Source organism: Megascapheus bottae, chromosome 20 (assembly GCF_031878675.1).
Source record: "Megascapheus bottae isolate mThoBot1 chromosome 20, mThoBot2.hap1, whole genome shotgun sequence".
NCBI lineage: Eukaryota > Metazoa > Chordata > Mammalia > Rodentia > Geomyidae > Megascapheus > Megascapheus bottae.
In genome coordinates, this window is record NC_143528.1 from 40,525,633 (window position 1) to 40,536,111 (window position 10,479).

The following is a 10,479-nucleotide window of genomic DNA, read 5'->3' on the forward strand; positions in this document are numbered from 1 at the left end:
GGAAGCTGAGTGAGGAGCTGATACAAGAGGCCCCCAGATAGATGGTTGCTGTTTACCAGAGGCAAAAGGTTAATGATGCCAGGTTGCGATGGTGGTGGCGACACATGATGGAAGGGGGCGCAGTGATGGTGGTGGTGATTATAGTTCTGACAGTCGTGGTGCGACACATGCTGGAAGGGGGGGCAGTGATGGTGGTGGTGATTGTAGTTCTGACAGTCATGGTGCTGATAGTGATGGTTAGTGTGGGACTGGTGGAAGTGCTTTTGGCATTTTCTAGGTGAGGATGCCAATGCAGAGCCTGGAAGCTGATGACAACCAGCCGGGGACCTGCAGTCCAGCAGGCCCCAGGGTCGGTGTTGGCCTGCTTGGATTAGTATATAGCTGGAGCAGTCGCTAAGTGAGCTGCGATTACTTCGTGGAGGGATGGACGTGATTTCACTAATATTGACTTGACAGATGGGCGAAGGCCTGCCTGGATGCCTGCTACAGAGAACTCTTTGCTCTGCCCTCTGGGTTCCAGGACCTGGGGACCTCCTATCCCGCCGGCTGTCCTCAGCCTGTGCAGCCTCCCTCCTAGACTCTGAGGTTCAGATGCGACTGTCCAGCTGAGGAGTGCTCTGCTAGCACCAGCCGTGGAGTGGGAAAAGCTGGGAGGACCCAGATGTGGGCCGAGGCCTCACTCCCCCGCCTCCCCCCGCTCTGCCCCTCTGAATTCTAGGAGTCTGAGGATGTGAAATCAGTGCTTGGCCTTTGAGGATGATATAAAAGTATATTTGTTGAGGCAGGAGGTAAGAACAAACCTTATCCCACAGTTTATTAGCTTGTTTACAATGTTCAAATATTTGGACACATGGCCCCCAGGCCTCCTTTTACCCATTTGCTTTGGTCTCTCGCCTGTCACGGGTGGGTGTGATCATAACCAGTGCTGTTATTTGTTTAGGGAGCAGGTGACAGGACATCCTGGGCCCAGATGTCTCTGTCTTTCTCCCTCATCCCTCCATCGTGGCCTCTTGGGTCCTGCTCACCTCTCCTGTGAACGCTTGCAAGAATCATCCCGGAGTAAACTTGTCCAGGCCCAGCCGAGCACTTTTGCTGAGCACTGGACTAGGGCTCCTGGGCCTACAATGTATAGGCAGGAAATCAGGAACGTCACCGCTCACCTGGCTGGGGGGTGGCCCTGAAGGACAGAACCTTCCAGACATGCTCAGGAGCATCTCACTCGAGGAGTCTGGATCCCTTATGTGACAGAAGGAGCCCTGGAAAGAGCCAGGAGGTTCAAGTTCTGGTTTCAGCTCTGCTACTCATCCCACTTTGGCCATGCCACTTTGCTCTACTCCAGCAGCTTGACTCCAGTCCCCTGATCCTCAGCACCACCCAGAATCCATTGTGCTGACGGAGGCAGGAGGCAATACCAGACACTGCACGACAGTAGTTGTCTGGCAGATCCCGCAAATCTGGACCAGCCAGAGATCAAGGCCAGATGAGTGGAAAGAAGCAGTTTGCTAGAAGCCCACGGGCGATGTGGCTAGCCTTAAGAGGCTCATGAAGTAGGTAGAGAAAAAGCACCCTGCTTTAAAGTCAGGGCTGGTGACCCTGGACCTGCAGGCAGGGCACCAAAGTTAGGACTGGTGCTGGCACTTTGCCCTTGCGGAAGTTAACAGGCCAGGGATGCTCGGGGCTTTTCCAGTCAATGCCATCCATCCAACAGTCTCAGCTATGATGCACGGAGACAGCCAAGGGATCTGATTTTGTCTCCATCAGCCAGTCCCTCGTAACAGATCCATTGGAGGTATGTTAGAGAGAAACTGTCCCATGCTGGGATGAAAACAAATTTGACCATTCTGTCACCAAGAATGGTGACAGGGATACGCGAAGTCTTTAGAGGAGAGCTGAAGACCAGGAGACAGAGATTACAGAGTGCTTGGCACGCAACCCCAGAGCACAGGAAGGAATCCGGGAGAGCAGTTTTGTGGGGCCCCCGCTTGCCCCCACTCTCCTGTGAGGTAATAATGAGGAGGCTGAGCAGAGCTGCCTCACAAGCATTCTGAAACCAGCTCAAGCCTACTGCCCGGTGTGAAGAGGAGGGGAGCCCAGCGTCTCCCCACCCCACCCTGGCCGGCTGGGTGGGGTCACGTGGAATGGGGACCTGTATTTGGGTCCAGAGGCTGAAGCTAGCCCTGCTCTGCTTATTGCTATTGGGCTATTTGCTTTGGGCAAATCCCTCAGTCTTTTGAGCCTCTATTTCCTCATCCACATATCAGCACTAACACTGTTTTTTAATACGTTAATGTCTATAAAATGCCAGTGTACTGTCGGGCCAGGCTCGGGCACACAATAAACATGGCTACTTGTCACATCCCACATCCTGGTTTTAACTGGTCCTGCCATTGAGTCCCACCTGCCAAGGGGGGATGTGCCTTTTGCCCATTCTTGGTGAACGCCCAGCAAGGACAAATAGTCAACACTCAGCTAGCAGTGTTCCCGAACGCCTTCGCTGCCTTGTCTTCTCCAAGCATGAGGTTGCCCTCTTCGCAATCTGACACCAGCAAAGCAAGCCTGAGCGTGGAGCAGGTAAGATGCCCGAGGTCTTGGCACAGACTGCAGAGTCCTTGTGGGTGGGGACACAGCAGTCCAACTGACAGCTGGGACCACAGACCACTAGAATCTGGAAGGGGGGGTGGACACAGACACACAGAAAGGAGCTTGCTTGCTGCCTTGAAGGCTGCAGAGAAACTGAGGAACCAGAGAAGTTGCCTCTCCAAGGACTGGATGAGCCATCTCTGGTTAATTCTCCATATGACCAGCCCTCTTGAAAATGGTTGGAGTGATGCCATAAAGGAGAAAAGGGAGGAGGAAAGGGAGGAGGAAGAGGAGGGGGGAAGAAAAAGAAGAGGAGGAATAGGAGATGGAAAATGATGAGGAGGAAGAGGAGGAGCAAGAGGAAGAGGAGGAGGAAAGGATTTGCAGAAGTGCACACAATTCTCTCAGTCCTCCCCTGCTTCACCAGCTCTTCCAGCCGTCAGGTGCAGTCATGTAAAAGCCTTTAGATTACAGAAGCTAAAAGGAATCAGACCAGGCCAAAAATCCTGGCAGAGACCAAGATTAAAATGCAAAGAAAGCCATATAATGAATGATTGTTGTCCTTAATGTACTATGTTATCTCTCATCTCTTTTGCTGTCCCTTGGTTATCTCATATTGTTACAGTATCTCACTTTGTTACCTGATATATTGGATATATTTGTATTTGGTTATTTGAAATTGGATAGGGAACGGGGGAAAACAAGATGAGGGGTGGGGGTAGGGGAAAGGGAAATGGGGACCAAGACATGTGAAAGGGTATCAATGTATATGAATTAATGCACCTTCTATCTGGCAAATATCATGTAACCCTTCTATTACAATAAAAATATATGGAAAAATGCAAAGAAGATTAAAAACTTCTGTTGTGGTGGTTCGGTTGTAGGGCGTAAACTCAGGGCTTGGGTCTGTTGCTGAGCTCTTTTTTGCTAAAGGCTAGGACTACCACTTTGAGCCCCAGCGACACTTCTGGTTAATTGGAGAAAAGAGTCTCACAGAGTTTTCTGCCTGCGCTGATCTGGATCCGCCATCCTTAGAGATGAGCCTCTTGAGTAGCTAGGATTCCAGGCTGGAGCCACCAGCACCCGGCTAGATTCAACATTTTACACCGCATGATCCTCCTAAACGCTCCTCCCTGAAGAGTCCCCATGTTCCCTAACGTACCCACTCCAGCATACGCGGAGACCGCTGCACGATCTCCTTTGCCTGTCCTCTGGTCGTCCCCTCATCATATCCTGCTTCCCGCTTGTGGACGTGTGGAGGGAAGAGCTGCTTCCCCGTCTCGGGCTGCTGCCTCTTGTGGATTCATCTCCCTACCACCCAGGGCAAGCTGCTGCTCTGAGGGTCACCTCTGAGGCCACTTGCCTCTGAGGTCACTCATCTCACCTTCCCAGTAGACCCGCAAGGTGAGGGATGGTCTGGTATGCATTTTCGTTCTGGCACAGCACAGTGGTCCCTAGTCAGTGGCATTGTACAAATGAAAGAGCATGCACCCGTCCCATCCCCTCTTCCCAGTCTCCTCTGTAAAAGGAGGAACGGCAGGGAGATGGTGGAACACTGATGTTGCACTTTGGAGATGGGTGGGTGATGATTGGGCTGGGCAGAGAGAGAAAAGAACATGGAACAAACAGCAAGAAACTGCATGGGGCTCCCACTGGCCTCCGCTGGCCTTTAAGGGTCTGTGGTCTCTTATCTTTGAGTACTGAGGGTTAATCTCAGGATCTCATGCTTGCTCGGAAGTTCACTACGACTTGAGCCATGCCTTTAGTCCTTTTGTTTCTGGTATGTTCTCCAGATCGAGAGCTCCACCCTGGATTCTAGAAAACCCAGAGCCGACAGCATGGCTCCTTGGAAAGGGAGCCTTACAGAGGCCCTGAGCTGCTGGCGGCATTCCTCACCACCTTTGCTTTTCTAGTCTCACTTCTCCCTTTGACACATGCTGCTCACTCCATCCTCTTTCACGATGTTTTATTTTTGTGTCATGGAAAGTATCTGTTTAGAACCAGGGTGGCAAGTGATTGTGAACGTGAAGCAGAGATGAAACACTTCGGTGGTGGTGTGGGGTACCTGGGGTCTCCTCAATAAGTTGGGGGTGCCATGGTCTCCTGGGCCCTCCAGACTTCCAACTGGAGCTTCCATCTCCTCTGAAGAAAACTGACAAGATGCCAATTCACGTAGGCCACGTGCCTGCCTATCTCAGCCCCAACCCTGGCCATCCTCTCATGCTCCCGGGCTTGGAGTGTGATTCTGAGTGGTCCTAACTTGACCGGCAGGATCTCCCTGTTGTCTGGAGGAGCCCAGGAGACCCTCAAGAGCTTGTACTGACTTAGCCACTGTCCACAAGGGTGGGCCCCATGGCTCCAGAAGCATCTGGGGGGTCTCAGAACGGCTTGCAGTGGCTGAGTTGTAGATGTTTTCGACCTTCTTTAGATTACTGAGAAAGTTTGGTTTGTGGCAGCTTAGCCTCCAGGATTGAAGCTCTCAGCTCAGTTGCTCCCCAACTAGTCATTAGTGGGATTTGGAATGGAGGTCTGGGAAGGATTTGCTGAGAGGAAAATGTTGGAGGGAAAGAGGATTGGACTTCAGGCCAGGAGGCCTGGGATTTGGTTCTGTGTCGCTGCTCAGTGACTGTGACTTTCAGCAACCCTTTTTCTGTTCTTATCCCTGTGAAGTGTGGGGCTGTGCTCTGGATCTCAGGATTCCTCCAGCGGCTCAATAATTACAATGACACCCGAGGTCCAGTTCCTCTAGCCCACAAATCGTGTGCTCTGAGGAGCAGAGAAACATAATCGTGATCAAATAAATCGATGAACAAGGTCTGCTTAGATGTTGATGTGAAAACGAAAGGGCACTCAAGGGAGTGTCATGGGGAGAAGAGAGAGGACATGGAGACAGCCGTCCCGATCACGGAAGCCCTGCCGAGCATTAGTGGTGGGGGTGTGCATGAGTCCCACTGGAGGGAGGGCCCAGGGAATGGAGTCAGGAGGGTTCCTGGTTAGACTTGATGTCTATCAGAAAATAGCCCTCTGAGCAAGGGTGATGCAGCTGGGCCCGGAGCCCTGTGCAACTAGAGGCTGCTCGGGGAGGATGTGTGCCTACGGAGGGAGCACCAAAAAATGTTCTGGTTCCCATCCACTGCACCATGCCACTTACCTGAAGTGTAAATTTTGCCACTGAGCTTGATCTGCACCTGGGTTGATGGTGGCTCTGGATTGTCACAGCATCCGCTTGAGTCTCAAGAGGCTTGGAGTGAGCAGGGCATCAGCCTTTTGCCCGCCCTCTCCAGCCTGGCAAGAGTTCTTCCACACCCGGGTGCTCACGGCTCACACCTACAACCCCAACCCCAGGATCAGCCAGTGTAAGAGGAGGGGCAGGGGTGGCCACAAGGCTGGACTTCCTAGATACCATCGGGTCATCATGGTCTCTAGCTGTCCAGGGTGGTCACAGCACCTGCCCTCCCCGGAAGGCCTGGCTCCCCTCACGGTCAGGAGTGACCTGTGTCCTGCCAGCATGACCAGAGTGGGAAAGGTGAATGTCCACTGAAGTATGTCAGAAACGGTTCTAAAAATGTGTATGCTAGCTCACTGAGTCTTCTCAAACCCTAGGAGGAAAACATTAGCATCATTTCCATTTCAAGGCAAAGAAAGGTCTACCCTAGCTAGGCTGGGAAAGTCCGAAGTATTAGCCACAAAGCTATTTGTGGGACCTGTGGACTCCTAATACTGGAGTGTGTATCTTAGATTGAAAAGGTAATATCACATCCTGATTATGTTTTAAGGGTCAGATACTTTGCAGATCTGACCATAAAGAACTCTAAAAGCTGGGTTTTGTTAGGGAAATTTTAGAGACAGGAAAACAGGCTCAGGCAGTGAGCCTGGACCCTCTCAGCGGTTAAGTTTATCACCCTGGGACTTAGCTTCACAGCAGGTATTGGACAGGCCTGGGCTCCTCTTCCTCCACACCCCCAACTCCCTTCCAGGAATTCCATGCCAGTACTTTTGTCTTGCTCCACAGGGCTTGAGGCCCACAAACAGTGGAAATCAACTTAGTTGATCAAACTAACATTTAAAAATGAAATAGAGGTGGAATGACGTCGGTGAGATGGAAGATTAGAAGTTCCCACCCTTAGTTTACCCACAAAAGCAATGACTTAACAAGTACCCACGAATGAAAATAGCTCTGGGTGAGCTGTGAGGTACAATTAGGAAACTTTCCTATCTCAGTGGAGAACATTCAGAGGCCAGACACATCGAGCGGTACAGGACACATTTGACATGCATTACCCCCCACACCAAGCCAACGTCACTCAGTGCCAAGAGGTTTCACCACAGCCAGGACTCTCATCAGCGAGAGGAATCTGAAAGCCTGGCTCCACCAAAGACTCTAGCGGCTCTTCCTGTTGCCATGGTGACCCAGACATCTGCCTCTGGAGACTATGAATTCTTGACCTCAGCTGGTAGAGCTGACTAGACCCACAACTGCTACTGTGCCCTCTGGGCCTGCAGAGGTCCCTCTGCCCTTGCTCTGCTGGCCACCACATGCACATGTATGCCAGCCACGCTCCTGTCCATCCTAGCCCCCAGTATGCTAGGAGAGTGGGCCTGCCTGACCACCATCACCACCAGCCCTCACCCCACACACGGCATTGCCATCCGTCTCCACAACAGCTCCTCGACGTGTCCTGGAACCCGTGTCGCTGCACGTGACTGCCTGACGCCCTCCATATTCACCCAGCCACCCCCTCTCTCATCACTGGAGGTCTTTCCCCACCACGTCAGACCATTGTTTGTAAATTGTTTTGAAAGAAGCCCATCAAAAACCACAGACAGACAAGAAAGCAGCTATAGAATAGTACTTAAAATCTGAACAAGAAAGAACCAAAAAAGAATGCTGGAATTGAAGACTATATAAAGTGAAGTTTCAATACAGACTAGCCATAGAAAACTTGATCAACTAGAAGAAAGACCTGTCCAGTCAGGGGAGGAAAAACTGGTGAAGTTTATGAACCAATATAGCCATCGTCAGAATCCCAGAAGGAGAAGAAAAAGCATCGTGGCTTTCTTGCTCATGGAGCCACCCTATTCTAATTCTGGCAGGGCTTTTGCCCCCTCCCGAAATGGAGGCAAAATAGCAAAGCTGCTATTTCCCCCTTTCTAGAATGTGTATACTTTGAACGTATGGAAATGCGGGTTTTCACCATCTCTTCGCAGACTGAGTGGCGCTGATACGGCGGCTGGCCCTTACTGACACTGAATCATGCCCATCACCCACACTGCCAAGCCGGTCTCGCCTCACCCAAATGAGGTGGACACCCAGCCAGGTGGGGCACCAGGCAAGAAGACACTAGCAACTCCAAGACTTGGCTCTTCTCACTCAATTGGTTGTCTGCCCTTGGCCATTTTCTAGTGCCTAAAATGGTGGTTTTGTTTTGCTTTACAACTTTATCCATTTTTGTTCTGGCCAGCTTCTTACACTCCCATCTTTTCCGGGAATCTTGGGATGGATTCCTTGTATGTTTTCTTCCACTCAAATAGTCTACTGCATCCCACAGCTTTTGCTTTTAACCAGCGAGGACCTGGCGTGAGGAGGCTGATAGAGACCTGCAGAAGGAGAGCTCTGAATTTGCATGATCTGCCTCCAATGTGCAAAAACAAATTGGGAGCTAGAGTGAGGTGGAACGCTGGAGTAGGAATCTCGGGGCCGGGTCTGGTCACCATCTGCCAACAGGCCACACCTGAGGATGTGTGTCCCATGGAGGATAGCTGTCACCTTAGTAACATACCTCTCCTGGGCCCTGTGGCCCTTTCCCACCATCTTGCTTGTGACCCTGTAGGGGGGAAATGGGCTGAACTTTCACTTCTGCTCAGACATCTGGAGCCTAACAGCAATGTCATTTCCTCATTGTTTGCTGAGTGGCTCAAGCGTGGAAGCAGAGTGTGTGTGTGTGTGTGTGTGTGTGTGTGTGTGTGTGTGTGTGTGTGTGTGTGGTGGTCTAGCCTCTGTTCAGGGGGTGACATTTCCCCCTCCCTGACTATGCAGAGGCCAGCACAGCTGAGTCTCCCCTCTGGCCAGCTCTCCTATCCAGCCCTCTAACCTGAAGTAGGTAAACCAGTACAAGTGGAAACTGGATTTTACCCCTTAGAAGCTAGGTTTCTAGCTCGCTATATTCTCCATAGCATCAGATCCAAGTACATAAGCCTTATCCAAAATGATATACTGGGGCTCCCCTGAAAAAGCATCACAGATAGGGATGGGGACTCCCAGGAGTCCCTGGAAATTAGTAAATTACTCAACTGAGAGACAATTTGGAGCGTTCCCAGTCACAGCTCCAGTTCAAAGCCATGTCCTTGCAGCTGTCCCCAGAAGACCCCCGCCTTTGCTCTGACAAGGTTTCTCATTGAGACCCCCCTGACTGCCCTGACCACCCCCCATGGTCATTGCCTGCTTGCCCAGCCTCAGAAGGCCTGTGCCCACTTATACCTACATCTCGATCTCTGCTGCATCCTTTCTGCAGAGCCCATGCTCAAAAGTTTGTGTTTGTTAAATGAAGTCAAAAGCCTGAGTAATTCATCTCAGGTCAGTGACTTTCACATCGTAGTATCTGGAGCTCTTCCACCTTGTGTTGAATGTTCAGGTCCAACCGTTACGAGTTCAGAGCTCAATATAATGATACAATTAATAAAAGCTACCATGCACACGTGTAGCACTCTGGTCATTGTTCTGGACTCTGTGCTACCAAGTAAGCAACATTACCGATCAGATTGGAACTCTGATTTTCATACTGGAGTGCAGTTATATGATTTAGCTTACAGAGAGCTCCTCGCTCCCACTTGGCTTTCTCTGCTCAAGGCTGAGATCTACCACTTGAGCCACACCTCCACTTCCAGCTTTTATTTGTTAATTAGAAATAAAAGTCTCAGGGGCTTTTCTACTTGAGCTGATTTCAAACCCTGGCCCTCTGATCTCAGCTTCCTGAGTAGCTAGAATTACAGGCCTGAGCCTCCAGCATGTGGCTAGGATGGGCACATTTTAGGCTTGAAGCCAGTTGTTCTCTGAACAAGCCTCTGAGAGAACACGTGTCCGTTGTTCCTATGGCTCTTACGACACCTTAGACCCAGAGCTGATGTCAGGAAACGCTTTCCTGCTTTCCCGAAAGCGCTCACAGCCCCATGCTCTGACCTCCAGTAGACAAACCAGGGTTAAAGGAAATGGGTTTTCTCCTAAGTTGTGTGGTAGGTGGGAAACCACTGCCTTAGCCTTGAACTCGGAGGGAGGAAAGAAATTCCAGGAGACTGAGATTCTGTGCTATGGTACAGACACTGACTCATCTGACCGCCCCATGTGTATGTGTGTGTGTGTGTGTGTGTGTGTGTGTGTGTGTGTGTGTGTGTGTGTGTGTGCGCACATGCATGCATGCAGACCATAAGGGAGGAAGATGCACCCACCAACTCCCCTTGATGCTTGAGAAGCAGTTACCTGTAGATGATGGCTTCTGTGGGGCCATTAAGTCCACTTTCTCGATTCTGTGGGTCCATCAACGGTGTGGGATGGAATAATAATTTAGCACTCTAGGTGTTGGGGTCCTGCCTGTGTCACTTCCACTTTCTCTGCTCCTCAGAGTTTTCAGAGCCAGGTGAGTTGGTACTGTGGAAGAGCTTGAGACCAGCCATCTGCTGGCTCCAGAGCTATAAAATACACAGTGGACACACATTTATTGAGCCTTACTTCCAGCCCTGCCATTCGCCTCTTTCTACCAGCAAAGTCTCTGCTTGTCTTGTGGCCTAGTTATTCTTAGTATCATTAAAAAGCAAAGCAAAACCTGTGAGCTGGCAGCCCTGCTTGGGGGCCCCACAGGTGGCCCAAATAGAGCCTGCATTCGCCACCGGCAAAGCAGAGGGAAA